The sequence below is a fragment of the Dendrobates tinctorius genome, unplaced genomic scaffold (genome assembly GCF_039654945.1).
Source record: "Dendrobates tinctorius isolate UK_male_01 unplaced genomic scaffold, ASM3965494v1 ptg000029l, whole genome shotgun sequence".
NCBI lineage: Eukaryota > Metazoa > Chordata > Amphibia > Anura > Dendrobatidae > Dendrobates > Dendrobates tinctorius.
In genome coordinates this window covers 2,663,156-2,687,952 of record NW_027361697.1, presented here as the reverse complement: position 1 = coordinate 2,687,952, position 24,797 = coordinate 2,663,156, and the positions used below count along the sequence as shown (strand labels likewise).

The 24,797-nt window shown below is 47.1% G+C and overlaps 1 long non-coding RNA gene across 1 annotated transcript in view; it reads right to left on the bottom strand.

The window, feature by feature from the left end:
• Positions 1-802: 802 nt before the first annotated feature.
• Positions 803-24,797, bottom strand: part of LOC141085699 (uncharacterized) — a 74,943-nt gene continuing 50,948 nt past the window's right edge. Inside the window, exons 2-4 of the long non-coding RNA XR_012231375.1 lie at positions 2,903-3,045; positions 2,548-2,713; positions 803-1,255 (exon numbers count right to left, since the gene is read on the bottom strand). This is a non-coding gene — a long non-coding RNA (uncharacterized lncRNA). The remainder of the gene's footprint in view (positions 1,256-2,547; positions 2,714-2,902; positions 3,046-24,797) is intronic.

The following is a 24,797-nucleotide window of genomic DNA, read 5'->3' as shown; positions in this document are numbered from 1 at the left end:
CTAGTCACTTAATAACTAGCTGTTCTATCTGACTATGGCCAGTGACCACTCCTGCCAGCGATACAGCTTCTTCACATCAGCAGAGCAGATTTTCTTTTTCCGATCTGCTCTGTCGATGGGGCGTAATTGCCAAGGTCATGCTGATTGACAGCCATCTTCCTTCAGGGGGAAGCCTGCTCTCAATCAGAATGCTGTTGACAGTCATGGTCTGTCGGCAGAGCAGAGCAGCAGAAAAGCTGCTGCTCTCTCGACTTGTTGTCAGTGGAAGCTGCAGAATTGCCGGCAGGAGCGGTCAGTGACAGATGTTTGCCAGCAGAGATCTACGCTGGACAGAACAGGCAACTACCTGCCTGTTAGTAAAAATGTAATATAGTGATGGATAACCACTTTGATAGGACACTAAACACAAAAAATAAAAAAAATAAAAAAATATTCCAGCAATTTTTCCCTCCAGCCCCTCATTTTCTTCGAATCTGTTTTGTGTAATATTACAATTAAAACTACAAAAACTCATCTGGTCTGGGTGTTTTAGACACTCAGCTATGTGCCTCTCCTTCTCAGTCTCTCATGTTTGGCTCTAAGACAACTGTCTAATGCAGAAACCCCTCCCCTGTCTGGTCTACAGTGGAGCAAAAAAAATTATTTGCTCCTCCCGGAGGCGGAGCTTCAGGTGGCTACATGCTGAATTTGGAGCTGATCAGTAGGAATAACTTTTGCATTTGCTACAGGTTTTCTACAAAAATGACAGTTTCAGAATCATCCAGACATTAACGGAGGCTAAAAAACAACCAAGACAAGTACATTTCTTGTTTAATTTAAACATTTATTTCTTGGTTTAGAATCTCTTTAAGTAAATGAAAACTGTGAAAATGAAAGCAAATGTGGTGTGTGAAAGCAGAAAAGGGCAAATAAACAATCTCGTTCTATTTCTTAGGTTTAAATATGTTTGCATCATAAATGCTATATTTCACTGTGGACATAAATAATTTCCAATATAAGGTTGACTTTGCCCGCACATTGCCACAAGGACATACTAACGAGCGAAAGGACACAGCAGACACATAGGAAGAGGACCTCTAATTAGCGGTCGTCCGCAAGCCTTGTTCTAATAAACCACTAATGCGATGCAACAATTCTAGCAGCTCGATTTTTCAACCTCTTGTTTTTCGGTCACGTTACGGGATTCAAAGCGAAATGCGCGCTCGCTCGCCTCTTATCACCGTTTATGTTCCAACAGTTACAAGATGGATATTACCTAAGTACCGGAGCAAAACAAAATGTCACCAGAGCCCCATAGCTACAGCTTAGAAACAAAGATCGGTGCTATTCTTAGCTTAACCTATATAAAGCATGTGAGTAAATAATGAATATTGCAACTTAGCTCGAACGGAACCCATGAAAATATAGTTAACATGCTACTACTTGTCATGTAAAGTTTATTACTTCTGTTTAGCGTAGAAACACCTGGCAGATGCAGCCAGCGTTACACGGCCAGCTCAATGGAAAGTATCGCTTTGATCCTTATAATTATTCAACAAGCAAAGTCTCCGTATTCTTGGAAGAATATAAATCAGACATAGACTTTATGAGGGTATTTGGATGATGTGGAACTACTAGAATCAGCATGCCTTTATGTTTATTACAATGTGCAGCTTTTCAAGGATAATCACGTCATAATTTAGCTTTTAGATGATTAAGTCTTTTTTTTTTTAAAGGGAACCTGTCTCCCCCCCTCCACAGGCGTTTTTAAGTAAAAGAGCCACCTTGTGCAGCACTAATGCTGCATTCTGTCAAGGTGGCTCTTTTATTTAGCTTCCCTTCCACCGCAGAAATAATTGTTTATAAAATTGGTCAGACATATCTGATATTTGACATGGGGGCAGGTCTTTCCCCCCTGGACACAGACGCCTCACATACATCAGTCATGTCCAGCTTTTGAATTTGGCGCCGCCTCCTCAGTGTTCATTTCTTTTTCTCGTGGCTGCGCTGTAATATTCTTTCAGTGGTGCAGCAGGACCTGTGATGACGTCAGCACCATGTGACCAGTAGGGGCGGAGCTCAGCAGAGCAGTGGTGCAGCAGGACCTGTGATGACATCAGCACCATGTGACCCATAGGGGCGGAGCTGAGCAGGGCAGCGGTGCAGCGAGACCTGTGGAGACGTCAGAATATTACAGCGCAGGCGCGAGAAAAATAAATGAACGCTGAGGAGGCAGCGCCAAATTCAAAAGCTGGACATGACTGACGTATGTGAGGCATATGTGTCCAGGGGGAAAGACCTGCCCCCATGTCAAATATCAGATGTGTCTGACCAATTTTAAAAACGATTATTTCTGCGGTGGAAGGGACGCTAAATAAAAGAGCCACCTTGACAGAATGCAGCATTATTGCTGCACAAGGAGGCTCTTTTACTTAAAAACGTCTGGGAGGGTGACAGGTACCCTTTAAGTCCCTCCGATTTTCTAATTTCAAGATGGTCATTGTAGTTTTCAAAGTGATTCTTTCCTATACATCAGAACATGTAGCATCTCTACAGATAGCTTCTTACCTCTTGCCATGGTCCATGGTGTATCCCCCTCCTTAATCTTCTTTCAGGCTTTCTGCTCACTCAGACGACAGTGAATTTTCTTGTATGCAAACAAACGGACTGATATTCAGAGTTTCATTCATTTATTTATTTATTTTTTGCTTAGGAGAATGTTTCCTAGGTTCTCCTATCAAACAAACATGAAAACTGGTCAATGCTATCAGACAACCGGTAGAGACGAACGGATCAAGCAACATTCAAATTATTATCAAGTTATTCTATTCGATTTGAATGTCCCATTTTATGCTAGGAGGTCTGTCTCCAGACCACAGGGCATAATAAACAAGACAAATGAAAGATAAAAAAAAGTACTTACCTCATTGTTCACCTCTTCAGCCCCTTTGCTTCTCACCGTCACCTATTTTGTCTTCTGATCACCTCCGTGTGTGTAAGGTCACAATGTCATGACATGCAACATGCAGAATCATCCCAAGCCTAATCATAGCCAAAAGTCCCAGCCTAGAATGAAAGAGGTTCGTGGATTCAATGCTCACAGTGGTGATCAGAAGATGCAATGAGGACCAGACAAATGACAGTCAAGAGTAGCGGGGCTGGAGAAGTGCGCTGTATTAGAAGTTATTCTTTGGGAATTTTATGTCCCTCCAAATACCACAGAATACAATAAGCAAAAGATGTAAAAATAAAAGAATACTTATTCCCACCTCACCATTCACCGTCACCCATTTGGTACCTTGAAACACAGTGTCTGAAAATTGAGATTTTGGTTTTGGCTTTTATCCTAAATCATTTGAAAAGGCTTGTTAGAGAGTCGATATTGACTTTTAGTGTTGCTATTTCCTATAGGTGGCACTAGAGTTCTAGTCCTATTCCTCTGTGAAGAGATCATTTCCATTTGATCCTTGATGCATATTTTGATTGTGTGCTACAGATCACAATGTTATGATGTTATGAATTGCATCATGACCTTGCACATGCATGTGTAGAACTGTACCAAGACTCAGGATGGCTGGAATTACTGGCTAAGGATAAAAAGACCCTGGAATTAAACACAGGTGCATGTAGGTGCAGGCAGGTACCGCTGATATACAGGCAGGCACTGGCAGAGGCAGGCAGGTACGGCAAGTTTGGCTGGTATACAGGCGGGCACGGCAAGTGCATGCAGGTACGGCGGGTATACAGGTGGGCACAGCAAGTACAGGCAGGTTTGGCAAGTACAGCTGGTATACTGGCAGACACAGGCAGGTACAGGAAGACAAACTAGAACAGGGGACTTGAGAACTAGCAAGCATGCAACTAACAAAGTGAAAACGTTGCTCAGGCACCTCCCATCAAGTGGAGATGCCTTAAATATTAAGTGTTTCCCAGCTATTGGCTGGGGACACTTTAGGATGGTGCACAATATCCCTATAAGAAGGAGGTAGCACGTACACGCCATAAGCACAATGCCCTGTGATCTGTAAACCGTGCACAGACCCCAGGTAGAAGCAGGAGGAGGAGGAAGTGCAGGACTAGGGCCATGGCGGTAAGTGAATAGGAATCCCTGCCAGGAGGGAGGAGGGAAGCATTATAGTACCCCCTTTTCACCTCATCTTTTTCAAGCCTACAAGAAATTTCTCCAGGAGGAGAGTGGCATAGATGTTCTCTCTGGGCTTCCATGACTTCTCCTCAGGACTGAACCCCTTCCAGTCTACAAGAGAAAAAAGGCTTCTCCTCTTACACTTTTTGTAGGTAGAATATTCCCTACCTTCAAAAACATCTTCAGAACTGACTGGAGGAGGAGTGGTACCTAGGTCCTTGAAAGGGCTGAAGATGACAGGTTTGAGGAGGGACACATGAAATGAGTTGAGGATCTACAGTTAGGTCCATATATATTTGGACAGAGACAACATTTTTCTAATTTTGGTTCTAGACATTACCACAATGAATTTTAAACAAAACGATTCAGATGCAGTTGAAGTTCAGACTTTCAGCTTTCATTTCAAGGCTATTTCATGGACAGGTGTGGGCAATCCCTTCGTTATGTCATTCTCAATTAAGCAGAAAAAAGGCCTGGAGTTGATTTGAGGTGTGGTGCTTGCATTTGGAAGGTTTTGCTGTGAATTAAACATGCGGTCAAAGGAGCTCTTCATGCAGGTGAAACAAGCCATCCTTAAGCTGCAAAAACAGAAAAAACCCATCCAAGAAATTGCTATAACATTAGGAGTGGAAAAAATCTACAGTTTGGTACATCCTGAGAAAGAAAGAAAGCACTGGTGAACTCATCAATGCAAAAAGACCTGGGCGCACACGGAAGACAACAGTGGTGGATGATCGCAGAATAATCTCCATGGTGAAGAGAAACCCCTTCACAACAGCCAACCAAGTGAACAACACTCTCCATGAGGTAGGCGTATCAATATCCAAATCTACCATAAAGAGAAGACTGCATGAAAGTAAGTATAGAGGGTTCACTGCATGGTGCAAGCTACTCATAAGAATCAAGAATCAAAAGGCTAGACTGGACTTTGCTAAAAAATATCTAAAAAAGCCAGCACAGTTCTGGAAGAACATTCTTTGGACAGATGAAACCAAGATCAACCTCTAACAGAATGATGGAAAGAGAAAAGTATGGCGAAGGCGTGGTACAGCTTATGATCCAAAGCATACCACATCATCTGTAAAGCATGGCGGAGGCAATGTGATGGCTTGGGCATGCATGGCTGCCAGTGGCACGGGGTCAGTAGTGTTTATTGATGATGTGACACAGGACAGAAGCAGCCGAATGAATTCTCAGGTATTCAGAGCCATACTGTGTGCTCAGATCCCGCCAAATGCAGCCAAACTGATTGGTCGTCGTTTCATACTACAGATGGACAATGACCCAAAACATAAAGCCAAAGCAACCCAGGAGTTTATTAAAGCAAAGAAGTAGAATATTCTTGAATGGCCAAGTCAGTCACCTGATCTCAACCCAAATGAGCATGCATTTCACTTGCTAAAGACTAAACTTCAGACAGAAAGGCCCACAAACAAACAGCAACAGAAAACCACCGCAGTGAAGGCCTGGCAGAGCATCAAAAAGGAGGAAACACAGCGCCTAGTGATGTCCATGAGTTCAAGACTTCAGGCAGTCATTGCCAGCAAAGGGTTTTCAACCAAGTACTAGAAATGAACATTTTATTAACAATTATTTAATCTGTCCAATTACTTTTAGTCCCTTTAAAAACAGGGTGGCACATGTTAAGGAGCTGAAACTCCTAAACCCTTCATCCAATTTTAATGTGGATACCCTCAAATGAAAGCTGAATGTCTGAACTTCAACTGCATCTGAATTGTTTTGTTTAAAATTCATTGTGGTAATGTCTAGAACCAAAATTAGAAAATTGTTGTCACTGTCCAAATATATAAGGACCTAACTGTATAAAGAGGATGGGAGTTTAAGCTTGTAAAGCTACTGCATTAATCTGTTTGAGAACTTCAAATGGACCGATGAATCGAGGACCCAAGTTATATGAGGATAGCTTGAAACAGATATACTTAGAAGAAAGCCAAACCATATACCCTGGGCAAAAAAAGGAAGGTCTAGACGTCTCTTGTACACGTGTCTCTTCATCCGTTCAGAAGATTTCATTAATGTGGTCTTGGTGTCCTCCCAGATTCTAGACATGCCCTTGAGAGCTTCACCTGCAGGAATATCGGTGGTAGTAGTGGGTCGCACTCCCAGGGCGGTGGGGTACTCGGTACCGGGCCGGTGTCGGCGGAATGTGTCACAGCAGCGGTGACCCGGTCCATGGCCCTGGGCGCCCAATTAATGGGGGAAATTGAATGGTACACCTGTGGTGTTCGGCAAGTGAGATGTTAGGCCGACGCTGCATGCAGATCCTTTGGAGCTGGTGGTGTGTTGCAGCCAAGATGGTGAAGCTCCCCACAGGTGGAGCTGTAGCTCCAGGGCAGTGTAGATGTAGGGGAAGAGGAGAGGAACAAGTGGTGTCGAAGATGGTACTCAGATGTAGCGGTGCTGGGTGCATTGGCGCAAGCATGAATGGAGGACACCAGGGCTTGTAGTTCCAAAGCTTTACTCACAGTCTGTAGTACACACAGGTGCCTGCCTCCGTGCCGTGTCCTCTGGGTCAGGGACTCAGTCAACCTCCAGGCAAGATGGAATGCTCCCTTCCAACGCTCGCCAGCATGTACCTTTCTGAACATCTCCTCTTATAGCACCTTTAAGTGTGAAGATCTCCTAGTACTGAGTTACACTGGAGTTCCTCCTGACAGATGTTCCCAAGAACTCTACTTGTACGGCAGACAGCTGTAGCCTGCTTCGGGGACTCCTCTCTCCTGAGTCCCGGCTCACTATCCAAGTTGCTGTTGTGTCCCAAGTCTTAGATGGGAGTAGTGCATTTACAGCTCACTACTCCACCGGTGTCTGCTGCAGGACCATTAGCATCCATACAACCTCGAGGACCGGGCCCCGGCCTTGCGCTTAGAACTTCTACACCGGGTTCTCTCCTAACCCACGTCCTCTGTTCCCTTTTTCTCCTTCGTTCCGTACTAATCTCTCTCTTATGGAAGATCAGGTTTCAGTTCAATGTCTTTCTCCTTCTTTCCTTTCCCGTGCCAGTAGACCCAGGTCACTGAGGTCTGCTGCAGCACCTCTTTCCTCCATCCCTCTCTCAGTGATCTTCTTTCCTCACTCCTCTCTGAGTGGCTTCCTCTCTCAGACTGACCTGTAATCCTAAACATTCCCGCTCTTTTATGTATTCTCAACTCCACCCGCCTCCCAGCACATTTAGTGTTCCAAGCAGGGAACCACCAAAGGTGCTCTGCTACTCTCTAAGCAAGGAGCCGCAATGTGGCTTTGCTGAACTACTCTGTTGTGTGGGGTGCGAGTGTTGGAGCAAGGTCAGGAGCCTCCAACTTACCTGGATGGTGGGGCACCACACCTCAGGAGGAGGTGCAGTACCTCTGTGGCGACTGAGCCTCAGGGGTGCCACATACCCCCCTGTTAAACACAGCACGTCCACGGGCTGCAAGGCAAACAAAGTTGACAACACAGGAACATACAAATTTTTGTAATGCTGAATAAACATTTCTTATACTAAACTTCCCAATGTGGGAGGCACTCACTCTTGAACGTTGCAAACAATTCTTAATTAACTATCTAAAATCTTGAGTCAAAAGTGCAATTTTCAATACAATACGTAATTCAAAGTGCAATTGTCTGTTACTCACTATCACTTCAGTATTCTTCATCAACACATTTCTTTCCATCTTTAGTGCACATTTTCTACTTTCTTTTAACTCAGAGTGACAACCGTGGTGCCTGGTTCATCACCTACATTTTCAATTCTTTATTCAAATCTCTCATCTCTGTATCAAAACATTTCTAATTCTATATAAAAGCCATTTCCTAGTTACCAATACTCTCATAAGACACATCATTATCAAATACTTCACATTAAAACTTTCAACAATTCTTGTAAACGCTGGACACCGCTCCCAGCCGTGATCTCTTGCAGTATCTTTTGATTGGAGTCATACTCCAGATGAGGTAGACCTTATCTTCGAAAAGTGTCTATGTAAAACCAAGAGAGGGCACCTAAAAAGGTGCTACTATTTACAATTGCAGTTCTGGACCATTCAGCGTTCATGATCTCTATAGTTCAAGTATAAAGGCTGCCAACAAAACTGGGCAACTCTGGAAAAATCAAAACTAAAACATAATAGAAAAACAAAGCACAGCTGTGCAAATAAACCCTCCTGGGTAACAAGATTTACTAATGGCTGTTGTTTCCTCCTGGGGTTTCTGGACTGGAACCGCTACCAGATGAAATGCTCTATGAGTCTTCATCTTGCTGCTGGCTGCTTGCCAAAGGGCATGATGGTGGCAACTGGTGCAATTGCCGCCTAGGGCCTTGAAGCTGTGTTAAAGGGAACCCATGATGCACATAGATACCCATCAACTGTTCCTCATGGGTAGGTGGTTCTGTTGCTCTGGTGTGTGGCCTAGCACCAAGGGATGCCGCAGCTTGTTGGCGCTGATAGGCGACTACATGGGGACTCGGCAGCCACGGGATCCCGAGGTCACTATCCCAAAGTGACCTAGATTCCTCCAATCCCCGAAGGTGCCGGATCGTGCGCGCCTGTTCCAGCCGTACCCTTCTCAGTAAGGACCTCTTTCACCTCCCCATTTTCGACATTCTAGTGCCCCTAGCTGACTCTTCCAACTGCCCCATTTCAAGTTCCCGCAAGCCAGCCTCTGACAACGTGAATTCGGGGGGCAACCCATTAGGAGGGCCGGGGTATATACCTGGTGCCTCCCGGCGGTGCAGTCTCTGCTCCGGTGCAGACATGGTGGTGGTGGGCGCTGCCCGGTAGGACACCGGGGATGGCGGTGGAACTACCGGCGTCTCTGAGTCCGCAGGGGTCTCTGACAGGACCTGCGCAGCCGCGTCAGGTCCGGGCTGGATCTCCTCTTCCTCTGCTTCGGCTCCCGGGGCCTCATACAATTCCTCCTGCATCGCGCCCAGGAGGGGCCTACACCTGCGGAAGCGAAGGGGCTCCGGATGCTGCTGGTGGTGTAATGGCAGCAGCAGGCTCCATGGAATCTGCCTGGCGAAGCTCCGGTGCAGCATCGGCGGGTACCGGTGTCGCGGGTACCGCAGGTGTAGGCCCCTCCTGGGCGTGCTGCAGATTCAATGTCCATAGCTCTTCCTGCCTCAGTTGCAGGTGGCGCGTCAGCTGGGCAATTTCGTCCTCCAGCTGCTGGCGGTTCATCTCAGATACTGGGTTGGAGCCTTCAGCCATGGCGCCAGGGACATTCAGCATAACCTCCTTGCGCTCCGCAGGCCTCCTCCCATCTCTCTCCAAGATGGTGTTCTGGCGTTCTTCTTCCTGTCTCGGCTCTTTTCCCGCCACTGGCTTCTGCCCCTCCTTGGGGTGGCGTCTTCTTCCAGCGCCTCCATACCAAGCCAGTATACGAACTCCTCGGGGGGATGGCCATGTTGCGGTCACATAGTAATTCAGGCAGGGGAGGCCCAAGATTGTTCGTGGTCTTTTCCTAGGACCTCCCATATCATCACGCCCTTCTTCTCCGCGCCAGCGGCCATTTTTAATGTTCATTTTCCAGTCTATTAAATTGGGTCTTCTACACATTCTCAAAAGTTTTAAGTCCAACAAATCTTAGGCACACAGAACCCGATGGCATCGGGTCTCGTCATCCTGTTCGATGGCATCGGGTCTCGTCATCCTGTTCGTGACGCCAAGTTGGGTCACCCTCCCAGGGCTGTGGGGTACTCGGTACCGGGCCGGTGTCGGCGGGATGTGTCACAGCAGCGGTGACCCGGTCCATGGCCCTGGGCACCCAATTAATGGGGGAAATTGAATGGTAGAATGTAGTGAATGGAATAGTTCGTGATGCCACCTGTGGTGTTCGGCAAGTGAGATGTTAGGCCGACGCTGCATGCAGATCCTCTGGGGCTGGTGGTGTGTTGCAGCCAAGATGGTGAAGCTCCCCACAGGTGGAGCTGTAGCCCCAGGGCAGTGTAGATGTATGGGAAGAGGAGAGGCACAAGCGGTGTAGAAGCTGGTACCCAGATGTAGCGGTGCTGAGTGCGTTGGCGCAAGCATGAATGGAGGACACCAGGGCTTGTAGTTCCAATGCTTTACTCACAGTCTGTAGTACACACAGGTGCCTGCCTCCGTGCTGTGTCCTCCGGGTCAGGGACTCAATCAACCTCCAGGCAAGATGGAATGCTCCCTTCCAACGCTCCGCTAACATGTACTTTTCTGAACGTCTCCTCTTATAGCGCCTTTAAGGGTGAAGATCTCCTAGTATTGAGTTACACTGGATTTCCTCCTGACAGATGTTCCCAAGAACTCTACTTGTACGGCAGACAGCTGTAGCCTGCTTTGGGGACTCCTCTCTCCTGAGTCCCGGCTCACTATCCAAGTTGCTGTTGTGCCCCAAGTCTTAGATGGGAGTAGTGCATTTACAGCCCACTACTCCACCGGTGTCTGCTGCAGGACCATTAGCATCCATACAACCTCGAGGACCGGGCCCCGGCCTTGCGCTTAGAACTTCTACGCCGGGTTCTCTCCTAACCCACGTCCTCTGTTCCCTTTTTCTCCTTCGTTCCGTACTAATCTCTCTCTCTCTTATGGAAGATCAGGTTTCAGTTCAATGTCTTTCTCCTTTTTTCTTTTCCCGTGCCAGCAGACCCAGGTCACTGAGGTCTGCTGCAGCATCTCCTTCCTCCATCCCTCTCTCAGGGATCTTCTTTCCTCACTCCTCTCTGAGTGGCTTCCTCTCTCAGACTGACCTGTAATCCTAAACATTCCTGCTCTTTTATGTATTCTCAACTCCACCCGCCTTCCAGCACGTTTAGTGTTCCAAGCAGGGAACCACCAAAGGTGCTCTGCTACTCTCTAAGCAAGGAGCCGCAATGTGGCTTTGCTGAATTACTCTGTTGTGTGGGGTGCGAGAGTTGGAGCGTGGTCAGGAGCCTCCAACTTACCTGGATGGTGGGGCACCACACCTCAGGAGGAGGTGCAGTACCTCTGTGGCGACTGAGCCTCAGGGGAGCCACAGTAGTCACAGGGAATGGAATATTTGGGTGTTAAACCATGCACAGCAAAAAACAGATTTAGCTGAGAATTCACTCACATGGTTGTTATATGAGAATTCGACCCAAGGCAGTAGTTCGACCCAATCATTGTGTTTAGCATTAACAAAATGCCGCAGAAAGTTGATCAGGATCTGATTGACCTGCTGTACCTGGCCATTGGATTGTGGAAAGCAGGCTGAAGAGAAGTCCAAGTAACATTTAGTAGTTTGCAGGAAGCCCTTCAGAAGCGAGAAGTAAGCTAAACTCCTCTATCTGAGTCTATATAAAGAGGAAATCTATAGAGGAGGGAAATATTTTGGATGAACTTCTCAGCAAACACAGGAGCAGATAGGAGACCTGACAGCAGAGTAAAATGAGCTATTTTAGAGAAGCAATCCATAACTACCCAGATGATGGTACATCCAGCCCATACTGGAAGATTGGTAATGAAGACCATTGCAATGTGCTGCCAGAGAGCAGATGGTACAGGCAAGGAAAGTAACCTAAGTCTTATTCTGGGCACAGAAGGGTCAGACCAAGAAGAAATTTGCAATTTCTTTGCATAGGGAAGGCCACCAATAATGCCATGAAATGAGAAGAGCCTTTTTCCGCTGTCCGACGTTACCAGAAAATTTAGGCGAGTGACCCCAGTGAAGAACTCGCTTCCTGTCCAGTTCAGTGATGAAGTTCTTTCTAGATGAGACCCGTGACAAGTTCAGCAGATTGACAGTAAGCATCCTGCAGGGCTCAATGATGTGCTGAGGCTCCTCCTCCTGGTCAGAAGACAGAAAGGACCTGGTAAGCGCATCCACATTGACATTCTTTTCCAGAAATAGAGAACAAAATCAATGCAAGTGAAGAGCAAAGACTACCTGGCTTGACACTGATTTAGACGCTGTTAGATAGATCATGTTCTTGTGGTTCGTATAGAAAATTACAGGATGAACCGCTCCTTTGAGTAGAAAGTGGAACTCCCCCAAAGCCAATTTAATAACCAACAGTTTTCTATTGCCTATCAAGTAGTTGCATTCCGGAATACAGGCAGGCACTGGCACATGCAGACAGGAACAGCTGGTATACAGGTGGTCACTGGCAGGTGCAGGCAGGTAGACTGGTATACAGGTCAGCACGGCAGGTGCAGCTGACATACAGGCAGGCACTTGCAGGTGCAAGCAGGTATGTCAAATATGGCTGGTATACAGATGGGCTTGACAAGAGAATGCAGGTGTGGCTTGTATACAGATGGACGTGGCAAGTGCAGGCAGGTATGGCTGGTATACTGGCAATCACAGGCAGGTACAGGTAGGTCCTGGAAGACAAACGAGAACAGGGGACCTGAGAAATACCAAGCATGCAACTAACAAAGTGAACACGTTGCTCAACTACCTTGAACAGGTGCCTTAAACAATAAGTATCTCCAGCCATTGGCTGGGGACACTTTGGGACGGCGTGCGCTATCCCTGTCCCGGGGTGAGGAGGGTAGTGCGCAGGGACACTGGTTCTACAGAGTCTCAATACTAAGACATGAGTGTGTCTTTAATTGAGCTTAGGGAGCTAATATCACAGATGTACAATGGTAAACTTGTAAAACCTCATGTGGAGTACAGCAAAGTGGGGTGGTCTTTGGAGAAGGAAACCAAGCCATACCTACCTGGGACAGGTGAGTTACACAATGAATTTCAACTATGAGACTAACATAGTTAAATTAGCCTGTGCGGTCTATTTGCAACATTGACTGACATACAGTAAATGATGTGGAATGTAATAACATCTCTTAAGTTTAGTAAAAAAAATACATTTGTCTTAAATGCTACCACATCATATTTATAACGAAAAACCAAAAAAAATGAGCTTGAATTAAGTTGGTATACATGCAGCACAGAAACGCATGTTCACATTGGCCATAAAGCCTATAAAACCTACAAGAAATAAAATAAACAAAAAACCCTGCTGTAACTAAATAAGTAAAAAGCAAGTGCATCTAAATAACTCCGGGTTCTTCGTAATACTGTTTTTCATCAAAAATAGCATATAAGCCATCCCACCATCGCTAAGGTGCCCTGATAGGGACAGTCATACCCTGTCTAATATTAAAAACCTTACCATGTGTCAGAATTGACCTCAGTGTGTGAATAAGGGCAGACAAAAGGACAAAGTCACATAATATTTATTATGCATGCTTATGAATCTCCCGCATATTCCTCTTTATATACATTTTCAACATTATCCCCATTGGGGTTCACAATCTAATTTCCCTATTAATATGACATTTGAGTGTAATATTTAGTTGGAGCAATCCTACGCAAATATGGGACAAGCACAGAAGTTTCAAGCAGATGTTGTCCTTGTGAGATTTAAACCCAATACCCCATGATAAAAGTGCTAACCACAAAGCCTCTGCCCAATATCTCCATATTTTGTGTTATACAAATAGCCTCCTTAAAGAAGAAAAGGACAAGAACTTTAATACTAGAGTTGAGCGACTTTTGGTTTTTTAGGGTCGCGTTTCGTTTCGTGAAACCTGACTTTTCCAAAAGTCGGGTCGAGCAAGATCGTCCGATTATAGGGAAAAGTCGGGGTCGTCCCGAAACACGAAACCCAATGTAAGTCAATGGGGAATAAAAGTCGGCAGTGAGAGGAGGACAGGAAACACACCTACAGTGCCCATTTGAATGCCAAAAGCATCAATTCTTCTTACTTAAGCTTGTCAACCTTAATTAACTTCATAATACAAGTTACGCACTGAAAAATTGGGGTTATTTGGCTAAAGTTGTGGGGGGGGGCTGGCTTCAGGTTTTCATGTGCCCTGGGCGAAAGAGCGCCCCTTTAACACATACCACAACTCATCATGCTCCGATACGGCAGAGAAATAGCGGTATAGTACAATGAAAAATACATCACTTTTTACATCTCATGACGAGGCCCATCTATTTCTCCATACAGAATCATTGGTCCCATATAATGTTTGAAACAGTATATGATGAGCTCCACATAATGCTACAGTATATGTTGGTCCCCATGGATGAAGCTCCACTGTCTTATGGGCCCAAATAATGCTCCAAACATAATGGGCCCCATTTCTAATGCTCTAGTGTATAATGGGCCCTGTAAATGCTGCTCCAGTGTCTGATGTCCACCTTTGGAATGTTCCAGTGTATGGTGGGCCCCATCTATCATTCTCCAGAGTATAGTGCTCCCCAAAAATTGCTGTCCCAACATTGAAAACAATCAAATAAGTCTCCTCGCTAGGGAATCCCTGTACTTGTCTGGAATCCTCGTCGTCCCCATCTTCCATCTCACTGCACAGTATTTCAACTTTGCAAGTGCTGTGATCCTGGGCAAGCAGGGGGGGACCACTCGTTGGCGACGGCACTGGCACAGGGCCCCTGATAGTACGGTGGTGTGTCTGATGGCGGGTGGGCCGAACCTGCACTTTCATCTGCAGCTTCCTCTTTGTCACCGTGTAAGATGGAACTGTATATGGGAAGGGTAACCTGAGTTTCATCAGGGTCAGATTCAGGTCGTGTAGCGTGCGAGGGGAATGTAGTGGTCTGGGTCAATGTACCAGCAGATTCATCGAGCAGTGGCTGGGCATCAGTGCACTTGTGTCGCCCCCAGGAGTACGGTCGCCACAGTGGCATTACCTTCTTCCTAGGGAGTGTGATGTCATGCTTGGGAGCAACGAAGGATCTCTCTAGCAGGTTAACTGATTGGGCGGCGTTATTCCCACGAGTCATGACCCTCCAAACAGCGTTCATGAAGGCAAAGTGTTTGTTTTACGTGGGCAGTATGGTTGCAAAGCTGAACCTTAAAGGAATGTCCAGAAGGGCACCACCAGGAGTGGAGCCTACGGTTAAATTCGACTCCACCTGGGAAACCTCAACCATGCCAGCTACAGAACAGATGCACACATTGCAAGCTTAATTCCGTTAACGAACGAGACTCCGTCATGCCCCGCGGTCCGAGTCCGGCTTACTAAAGGGACACTTGAGGCTCTGGCACATGAGATTGGCCAATAACTGGTGTGTCATGCCCTTACATGTCCGTGGCTGCATGTGCGCTACACTGAAAAGGCCAGCGTTTGTCGCTTACAGGTGCAGATAACCCGCTGAACAACGTTAGTGATGGGGATCACTGATTACAATTATTACCCGCGAACAATGATTTCCCAGTAAGTGCAGGTCAACCGCAGTTCCGGAATTAGGCCTAACCGTCATTCCTGAAAAAATGAAAAACTTACGTGTGCAAACCACAGGTGCTGTATCTTGCTTAACAGCTCGCCAGCCGTTCTCACGCCCAGTATGGATTACACGTGATTGCACAAAGGTGAGAAAGGGTACCGTTTCCCCGGATAACATGTATGGATAGCGTACACATTCAAAATATATGTCTCAGGAGGCAGGCTCAGACGGTGTTAGGCCCAGTATGGATTGCACGTGATTGCACAAAGGTTAGAAAGGGTACCGTATCCCCGGATAACATGTATGGATAGCGTACACATTCAAAATATATGTCTCAGGAGGCAGGCTCAGACGGTGTTAGGCCCAGTATGGATTGCACGTGATTGCACAAAGGTTAGAAAGGGTACCGTTTCCCCGGATAACATGTATGGATAGCGTACACATTCAAAATATATGTTTCAGGAGGCAGGCTCAGACGGTGTTAGGCCCAGTATGGATTGCACGTGATTGCACAAAGGTTAGAAAGGGTACCGTTTCCCCGGATAACATGTATGGATAGCGTACACATTCAAAATATATGTCTCAGGAGGCAGGCTCAGACGGTGTTAGGCCCAGTATGGATTGCACGTGATTGCACAAAGGTTAGAAAGGGTACCGTATCCCGGGATAACATGTATGGATAGCGTACACATTCAAAATATATGTCTCAGGAGGCAGGCTCAGACGGTGTTAGGCCCAGTATGGATTGCACGTGATTGCACAAAGGTTAGAAAGGGTACCGTTTCCCCGGATAACATGTATGGATAGCGTACACATTCAAAATATATGTCTCAGGAGGCAGGCTCAGACGGTGTTAGGCCCAGTATGGATTGCACGTGATTGCACAAAGGTTAGAAAGGGTACCGTATCCCCGGATAACATGTATGGATAGCGTACACATTCAAAATAAATGTCTCAGGAGGCAGGCTCAGACGGTGTTAGGCCCAGTATGGATTGCACGTGATTGCACAAAGGTTAGAAAGGGTACCGTTTCCCCGGATAACATGTATGGATAGCGTACACATTCAAAATATATGTCTCAAGAGGCAGGCTCAGACGGTGTTAGGCCCAGTATGGATTGCACGTGATTGCACAAAGGTTAGAAAGGGTACCGTATCCCCGGATAACATGTATGGATAGCGTACACATTCAAAATATATGTCTCAGGAGGCAGGCTCAGACGGTGTTAGGCCCAGTATGGATTGCACGTGATTGCACAAAGGTTAGAAAGGGTACCGTTTCCCCGGATAACATGTATGGATAGCGTACACATTCAAAATATATGTCTCAGGAGGCAGGCTCAGACGGTGTTAGGCCCAGTATGGATTGCACGTGATTGCACAAAGGTTAGAAAGGGTACCGTATCCCCGGATAACATGTATGGATACCGTACACATTCAAAATATATGTCTCAGGAGGCAGGCTCAGACGGTGTTAGGCCCAGTATGGATTGCACGTGATTGCACAAAGGATAGAAAGGGTACCGTATCCCCGGATAACATGTATGGATAGCGTACACATTCAAAATATATGTCTCAGGAGGCAGGCTCAGACGGTGTTAGGCCCAGTATGGATTGCACGTGATTGCACAAAGGTTAGAAAGGGTACCGTTTCCCCGGATAACATGTATGGATAGCGTACACATTCAAAATATATGTCTCAGGAGGCAGGCTCAGACGGTGTTAGGCCCAGTATGGATTGCACGTGATTGCACAAAGGTTAGAAAGGGTACCGTATCCCCGGATAACAAGTATGGATAGCGTACACATTCAAAATATATGTCTCAGGAGGCAGGCTCAGACGGTTTTAGGCCCAGTATGGATTGCACGTGATTGCACAAAGGTTAGAAAGGGTACCGTATCCCCGGATAACATGTATGGATAGCGTACACATTCAAAATATATGTCTCAGGAGGCAGGCTCAGACGGTGTTAGGCCCAGTATGGATTGCACGTGATTGCACAAAGGTTAGAAAGGGTACCGTTTCCCCGGATAACATGTATGGATAGCGTACACATTCAAAATATATGTCTCAGGAGGCAGGCTCAGACGGTGTTAGGCCCAGTATGGATTGCACGTGATTGCACAAAGGTTAGAAAGGGTACCGTATCCCCGGATAACATGTATGGATACCGTACACATTCAAAATATATGTCTCAGGAGGCAGGCTCAGACGGTGTTAGGCCCAGTATGGATTGCACGTGATTGCACAAAGGATAGAAAGGGTACCGTATCCCCGGATAACATGTATGGATAGCGTACACATTCAAAATATATGTCTCAGGAGGCAGGCTCAGACGGTGTTAGGCCCAGTATGGATTGCACGTGATTGCACAAAGGTTAGAAAGGGTACCGTTTCCCCGGATAACATGTATGGATAGCGTACACATTCAAAATATATGTCTCAGGAGGCAGGCTCAGACGGTGTTAGGCCCAGTATGGATTGCACGTGATTGCACAAAGGTTAGAAAGGGTACCGTATCCCCGGATAACAAGTATGGATAGCGTACACATTCAAAATATATGTCTCAGGAGGCAGGCTCAGACGGTTTTAGGCCCAGTATGGATTGCACGTGATTGCACAAAGGTTAGAAAGGGTACCGTATCCCCGGATAACATGTATGGATAGCGTACACATTCAAAATATATGTCTCAGGAGGCAGGCTCAGACGGTGTTAGGCCCAGTATGGATTGCACGTGATTGCACAAAGGTTAGAAAGGGTACCGTTTCCCCGGATAACATGTATGGATAGCGTACACATTCAAAATATATGTCTCAGGAGGCAGGCTCAGACGGTGTTAGGCCCAGTATGGATTGCACGTGATTGCACAAAGGTTAGAAAGGGTACCGTATCCCCGGATAACATGTATGGATAGCGTACACATTCAAAATATATGTCTCAGGAGGCAGGCTCAGACGGTGTTAGGCCCAGTATGGATTGCACGTGATTGCACAAAGGTTAGAAAGGGTACCGTTTCCCCGGATAACATGTATGGATAGCGTACACATTCAAAATATATGTCTCAGGAGGCAGGCTCAGACGGTGTTAGGCCCAGTATGGATTGCACGTGATTGCACAAAGGTTAGAAAGGGTACCGTTTCCCCGGATAACATGTATGGATAGCGTACACATTCAAAATATATGTCTCAGGAGGCAGGCTCAGACGGTGTTAGGCCCAGTATGGATTGCACGTGATTGCACAAAGGTTAGAAAGGGTACCGTATCCCCGGATAACATGTATGGATACCGTACACATTTAAAATATATGTCTCAGGAGGCAGGCTCAGACGGTGTTAGGCCCAGTATGGATTGCACGTGATTGCACAAAGGATAGAAAGGGTACCGTATCCCCGGATAACATGTATGGATAGCGTTCACATTCAAAATATATGTCTCAGGAGGCAGGCTCAGACGGTGTTAGGCCCAGTATGGATTGCACGTGATTGCACAAAGGTTAGAAAGGGTACCGTTTCCCCGGATAACATGTATGGATAGCGTACACATTCAAAATATATGTCTCAGGAGGCAGGCTCAGACGGTGTTAGGCCCAGTATGGATTGCACGTGATTGCACAAAGGTTAGAAAGGGTACCGTATCCCCGGATAACAAGTATGGATAGCGTACACATTCAAAATATATGTCTCAGGAGGCAGGCTCAGACGGTGTTAGGCCCAGTATGGATTGCACGTGATTGCACAAAGGTTAGAAAGGGTACCGTATCCCCGGATAACATGTATGGATAGCGTACACATTCAAAATATATGTCTCAGGAGGCAGGCTCAGACGGTGTTAGGCCCAGTATGGATTGCACGTGATTGCACAAAGGTTAGAAAGGGTACCGTTTCCCCGGATAACATGTATGGATAGCGTACACATTCAAAATATATGTCTCAGGAGGCAGGCTCAGACGGTGTTAGGCCCAGTATGGATTGCACGTGATTGCACAAAGGTTAGAAAGGGTACCGTATCCCCGGATAACAAGTATGGATAGCGTACACATTCAAAATGTATGTCTCAGGAGGCAGGCTCAGACGGTGTTAGGCCCAGTATGGATTGCACGTGATTGCACAAAGGTTAGAAAGGGTACCGTATCCCCGGATAACATGTATGGATAGCGTACACATTCAAAATATATGTCTCAGGAGGCAGGCTCAGACGGTGTTAGGCCCAGTATGGATTGCACGTGATTGCACAAAGGTTAGAAAGGGTACTGTTTCCCCGGATAACATGTATGGATAGCGTACACATTCAAAATATATGTCTCAGGAGGCAGGCTCAGACGGTGTTAGGCCAAGTATGGATTGCACGTGATTGCACAAAGGTTAGAAAGGGTACCGTTTCCCCGGATAACATGTATGGATAGCGTACACATTCAAAATATATGTCTCAAGAGGCAGGCTCAGACGGTGTTAGGCCCAGTATGGATTGCACGTGATTGCACAAAGGTTAGAAAGGGTACCGTATCCCCGGATAACATGTATGGATAGCGTACACATTCAAAATATATGTCTCAGGAGGCAGGCTCAGACGGTGTTAGGCCCAGTATGGATTGCACGTGATTGCACAAAGGTTAGAAAGGGTACCGTATCCCCGGATAACAAGTATGGATAGCGTACACATTCAAAATATATGTCTCAGGAGGCAGGCTCAGACGGTGTTAGGCCCAGTATGGATTGCACGTGATTGCACAAAGGTTAGAAAGGGTACCGTATCCCCGGATAACATGTATGGATAGCGTACACATTCAAAATATATGTCTCAGGAGGCAGGCTCAGACGGTGTTAGGCCCAGTATGGATTGCACGTGATTGCACAAAGGTTAGAAAGGGTACCGTTTCCCCGGATAACATGTATGGATAGCGTACACATTCAAAATATATGTCTCAGGAGGCAGGCTCAGACGGTGTTAGGCCCAGTATGGATTGCACGTGATTGCACAAAGGTTAGAAAGGGTACCGTTTCCCCGGATAACATGTATGGATAGCGTACACATTCAAAATATATGTCTCAAGAGGCAGGCTCAGACGGTGTTAGGCCCAGTATGGATTGCACGTGATTGCACAAAGGTTAGAAAGGGTACCGTATCCCCGGATAACATGTATGGATAGCGTACACATTCAAAATATATGTCTCAGGAGGCAGGCTCAGACGGTGTTAGGCCCAGTATGGATTGCACGTGATTGCACAAAGGTTAGAAAGGGTACCGTTTCCCCGGATAACATGTATGGATAGCGTACACATTCAAAATATATGTCTCAGGAGGCAGGCTCAGACGGTGTTAGGCCCAGTATGGATTGCACGTGATTGCACAAAGGTTAGAAAGGGTACCGTATCCCTGGATAACATGTATGGATACCGTACACATTCAAAATATATGTCTCAGGAGGCAGGCTCAGACGGTGTTAGGCCCAGTATGGATTGCACGTGATTGCACAAAGGTTAGAAAGGGTACCGTATCCCCGGATAAGAAGTATGGATAGCGTACACATTCAAAATATATGTCTCAGGAGGCAGGCTCAGACGGTGTTAGGCCCAGTATGGATTGCACGTGATTGCACAAAGGTTAGAAAGGGTACCGTATCCCCGGATAACATGTATGGATAGCGTACACATTCAAAATATATGTCTCAGGAGGCAGGCTCAGACGGTGTTAGGCCCAGTATGGATTGTACGTGATTGCACAAAGGTTAGAAAGGGTACCGTTTCCCCGGATAACATGTATGGATAGCGTACACATTTAAAATATATGTCTCAGGAGGCAGGCTCAGACGGTGTTAGGCCCAGTATGGATTGCACGTGATTGCACAAAGGTTAGAAAGGGTACCGTATCCCCGGATAACATGTATGGATAACCTACACATTCAAAATATATGTCTCAGGAGGCAGGCTCAGACGGTGTTAGGCCCAGTATGGATTGCACGTGATTGCACAAAGGTTAGAAAGGGTACCGTATCCCCGGATAACATGTATGGATAACCTACACATTCAAAATATATGTCTCAGGAGGCAGGCTCAGACGGTGTTAGGCCCAGTATGGATTGCACGTGATTGCACAAAGGTTAGAAAGGGTACCGTATCCCCGGATAACATGTATGGATAGCGTACACATTCAAAATATATGTCTCAAGAGGCAGGCTCAGATGGTGTTAGGCCCAGTATGGATTGCACGTGATTGCACAAAGGTTAGAAAGGGTACCGTATCCCCAGATAACATGTATGGATAGCGTACACATTCAAAATATATGTCTCAGGAGGCAGGCTCAGACGGTGTTAGGCCCAGTATGGATTGCACGTGATTGCACAAAGGTTAGAAAGGGTACCGTATCCCCGGATAACATGTATGGATAGTGTACACATTCAAAATATATGTCTCAGGAGGCAGGCTCAGACGGTGTTAGGCCCAGTATGGATTGCACGTGATTGCACAAAGGTTAGAAAGGGTACCGTATCCCCAGATAACATGTATGGATAGCGTACACATTCAAAATATATGTCTCAGGAGGCAGGCTCAGACGGTGTTAGGCCCAGTATGGATTGCACGTGATTGCACAAAGGTTAGAAAGGGTACCGTATCCCCGGATAACATGTATGGATAGCGTACACATTCAAAATATATGTCTCAGGAGGCAGGCTCAGACGGTGTTAGGCCCAGTATGGATTGCACGTGATTGCACAAGGGTTAGAAAGGGTACCGTTTCCCCGGATAACATGTATGGATAGCGTACACATTCAAAATATATGTCTATACATCAGGAGGCAGGCTCAGATGGTGTCAGGCACAGTATGGATTTGACGGCCCAGACTACACAGCGGAGGAGCAGGGAGAGGTAAATATTGCAAAAGCTTGGGCCCTGCCCAAGCAAGGGGGGCCCACTCGTGGGCGTCGGTACTGGCACTGGGCCCCTCATAGTACGGCGGTGTGTCTGACGGCGGGTGTGCACCACCACCGTCAGAGACACTTGATTGCACTATGAAGGACCCTGTACCAGTGCCCGCGCCCAAGAGTCGGCCTACCCACCTGTCCAGGGCAACGGCACTCGCACGGTGTCGTGCGCTAGGTGGTGACCCCGGCCATGGGGGGGGGAGGCAGCACAGTTAGGGAGTTTTAGAAAGTGGCATATGTTGATGTTGGACATTCAGCTGATGCAAAAGGTGAAATAGGTCAAGTCCCAGGAAGAGGTGGACCAAAGCAAGCCATTTTTCTGTCACCCTATGTGTCATCAGAGGAAGGTGGGACAAAATCCTTGGAAACCCATGCGTGGTTCATTTTAATGAAGGTTAGATCATCCACATTTTGGGTTGACAGACGGGTCCTTTTTTCTGTCAGGATTGATCCAGCTGCACTGAAGACTCTTTCCGATAGCACACTTGCAGCTGGGCAAGCGAGCTCCTGTAAGGCATATTGTGCCAATTCAGGCCAGGTGTCCAGTTTAGCGGCCCAATAGTCAAAGGGGAATGACCTGTGTGGGAGAACATCGATATGGGAGGAAAAGTAGTTTGTAACCATAGTTGACAACTGCTGTCTCCTATCACTTTCCATCGATGCAGTATTACCAGTTGTGTGAGCGGTACTTGAAAAATCAGTCCACAACATTGTCATGAAACCCCTGTCTCCAACGCCACTTCTGCTGTGTGCACCACGAACACCTCTGCCAAGCTGCCCCCAGCCTGTACGGCTCGTGTGAGAACCATCACCGCTGCTGTGTGCTGGGAATGCCTCAAGCAACCGATTTACCAGAGTTGCTTGTTTATTAGCCAATATTAGGTCAAGGTTCTCCTGTGGCATGATGTTTTGTAATTTGCCTTTATAGCGTGGATCCAGTATGCTGGCCAACCAGTAGTCGTCATCGTTCATCATTTTGGCAATGCGTGGGTCCCTTTTTAGGATCTGCAAGGCATAATCTGACATGTGGGCCAATGTTCCCGGTGTCAATGATGCACTGCGAGTGCTGGTTGGAGGAGCACTTTCTGGCAAATCCACATCCCTCCAGTCACGCACAAACCCTGTACCAGACCTTGCCACGCCAACATTTTCACTTGCCCCACAAAATGCATCCTCCTCCCCTAAGTAATCATCCCCATCATCCTCCTCCTCCTCCTCTTCTTCCTCCACCTCGTCCAGGAGAGGTCCTTGAGCAGACAATGGCTGAATGTCATCAAGGATTCCCTCCTCCTCTTCCTCCTCATCAACATTGGCTGCAGACGCCTGCTCCTTAAGGTGCGTCAAAGTTTGCATGAACAGATGCATAAGTGGGATGCTCATGCTTATGATGGCGTCGTCTGCGCTTACCAGCCGTTTGCATTCCTCAAAACACTGAAGGACTTTACAGAGGTCTTTCAGCTTCGACCACTGCACACCTGTCAACTCCATGTCTGCTCTCAAAGTGCCTGGCCGTGTATCCTCCCACAAATGCATTATGGCCTGCCTCTGCTCGCACAGCCGCTCCACCATGTGCAGGGTGGAGTTCCACCTTGTTGCAATATCGATAATGAGGCGGTGGTTGGGAAGGTGGAGCAATCGCTACAGCTTCTGCATACGAACGGAGTGTACAGGCGACCGGCGGATGTGCGCGCACAGTCTTCGCACCTTCTGGAGCAGGGCTGTTAACTCCGGATAATTTTTGAGGAAGCACTGCACCACCAGGTTCAAGGTGTGAGCCAAGCAAGGTATATGGCTGAGTTTTGAAAGGGCTATGGCTGCCACAAAATTACGGCCGTTATCACTAACTACCTTGCCTGCCTCAAGATGTACACTGCCCAGCCATGACTCAGTTTGTCGCTTCAAGTACTCGGCCAGCACCTCGGCGGTGTGTCTGTTGCCCAAACACATAATCTGCAACACAGCCTGCTGACGCTTTCCACTAGCTGCTCGATAGGGGGACACATCGTGTGCAACAGTGGCAGCTGCAGATGGAGTGCTCGTACGACTGCGCTCTGTGGACGAGCTTTCGCTTCTGGAGGAGGAGGAGGAGGGTCGAACGCCTACAGCCAACTGTTTCCTATACCGTGGGCTAGGCAGCACTGTCCCACCACCGCTGTCCCCTGTGGACCCTGCATCCACCACATTAACCCAGTGCGCAGTGATGGACACGTAACGGCCCTGGCCATGCCGACTGGACCATGCATCAGTTGTGAGGTGCACCTTTCCGCTCACTGACTGCTTGAGTGCATGGACAATGCAGTCTTTCACATGATGGTGGAGGGCTGGGATGGCTTTGCGAGAGAAGAAGTGGCGACTGGGTAGGTCATAGCGTGGTACTGCATAGGCCATGAGTTCGCGGAAAGCTGTGCTTTCCACCAACCGAAAGGGAATCATCTCAAACGAGATTAGTTTGGCAATGTGGGCGTTCAAACCCAGTGTACGCGGATGAGAGACTGAGTACTTTCTTGACCTACTCATAGTGTCTGGGAGGGTGAGCTGGACTTGAGAGCTGCATATGGTGGA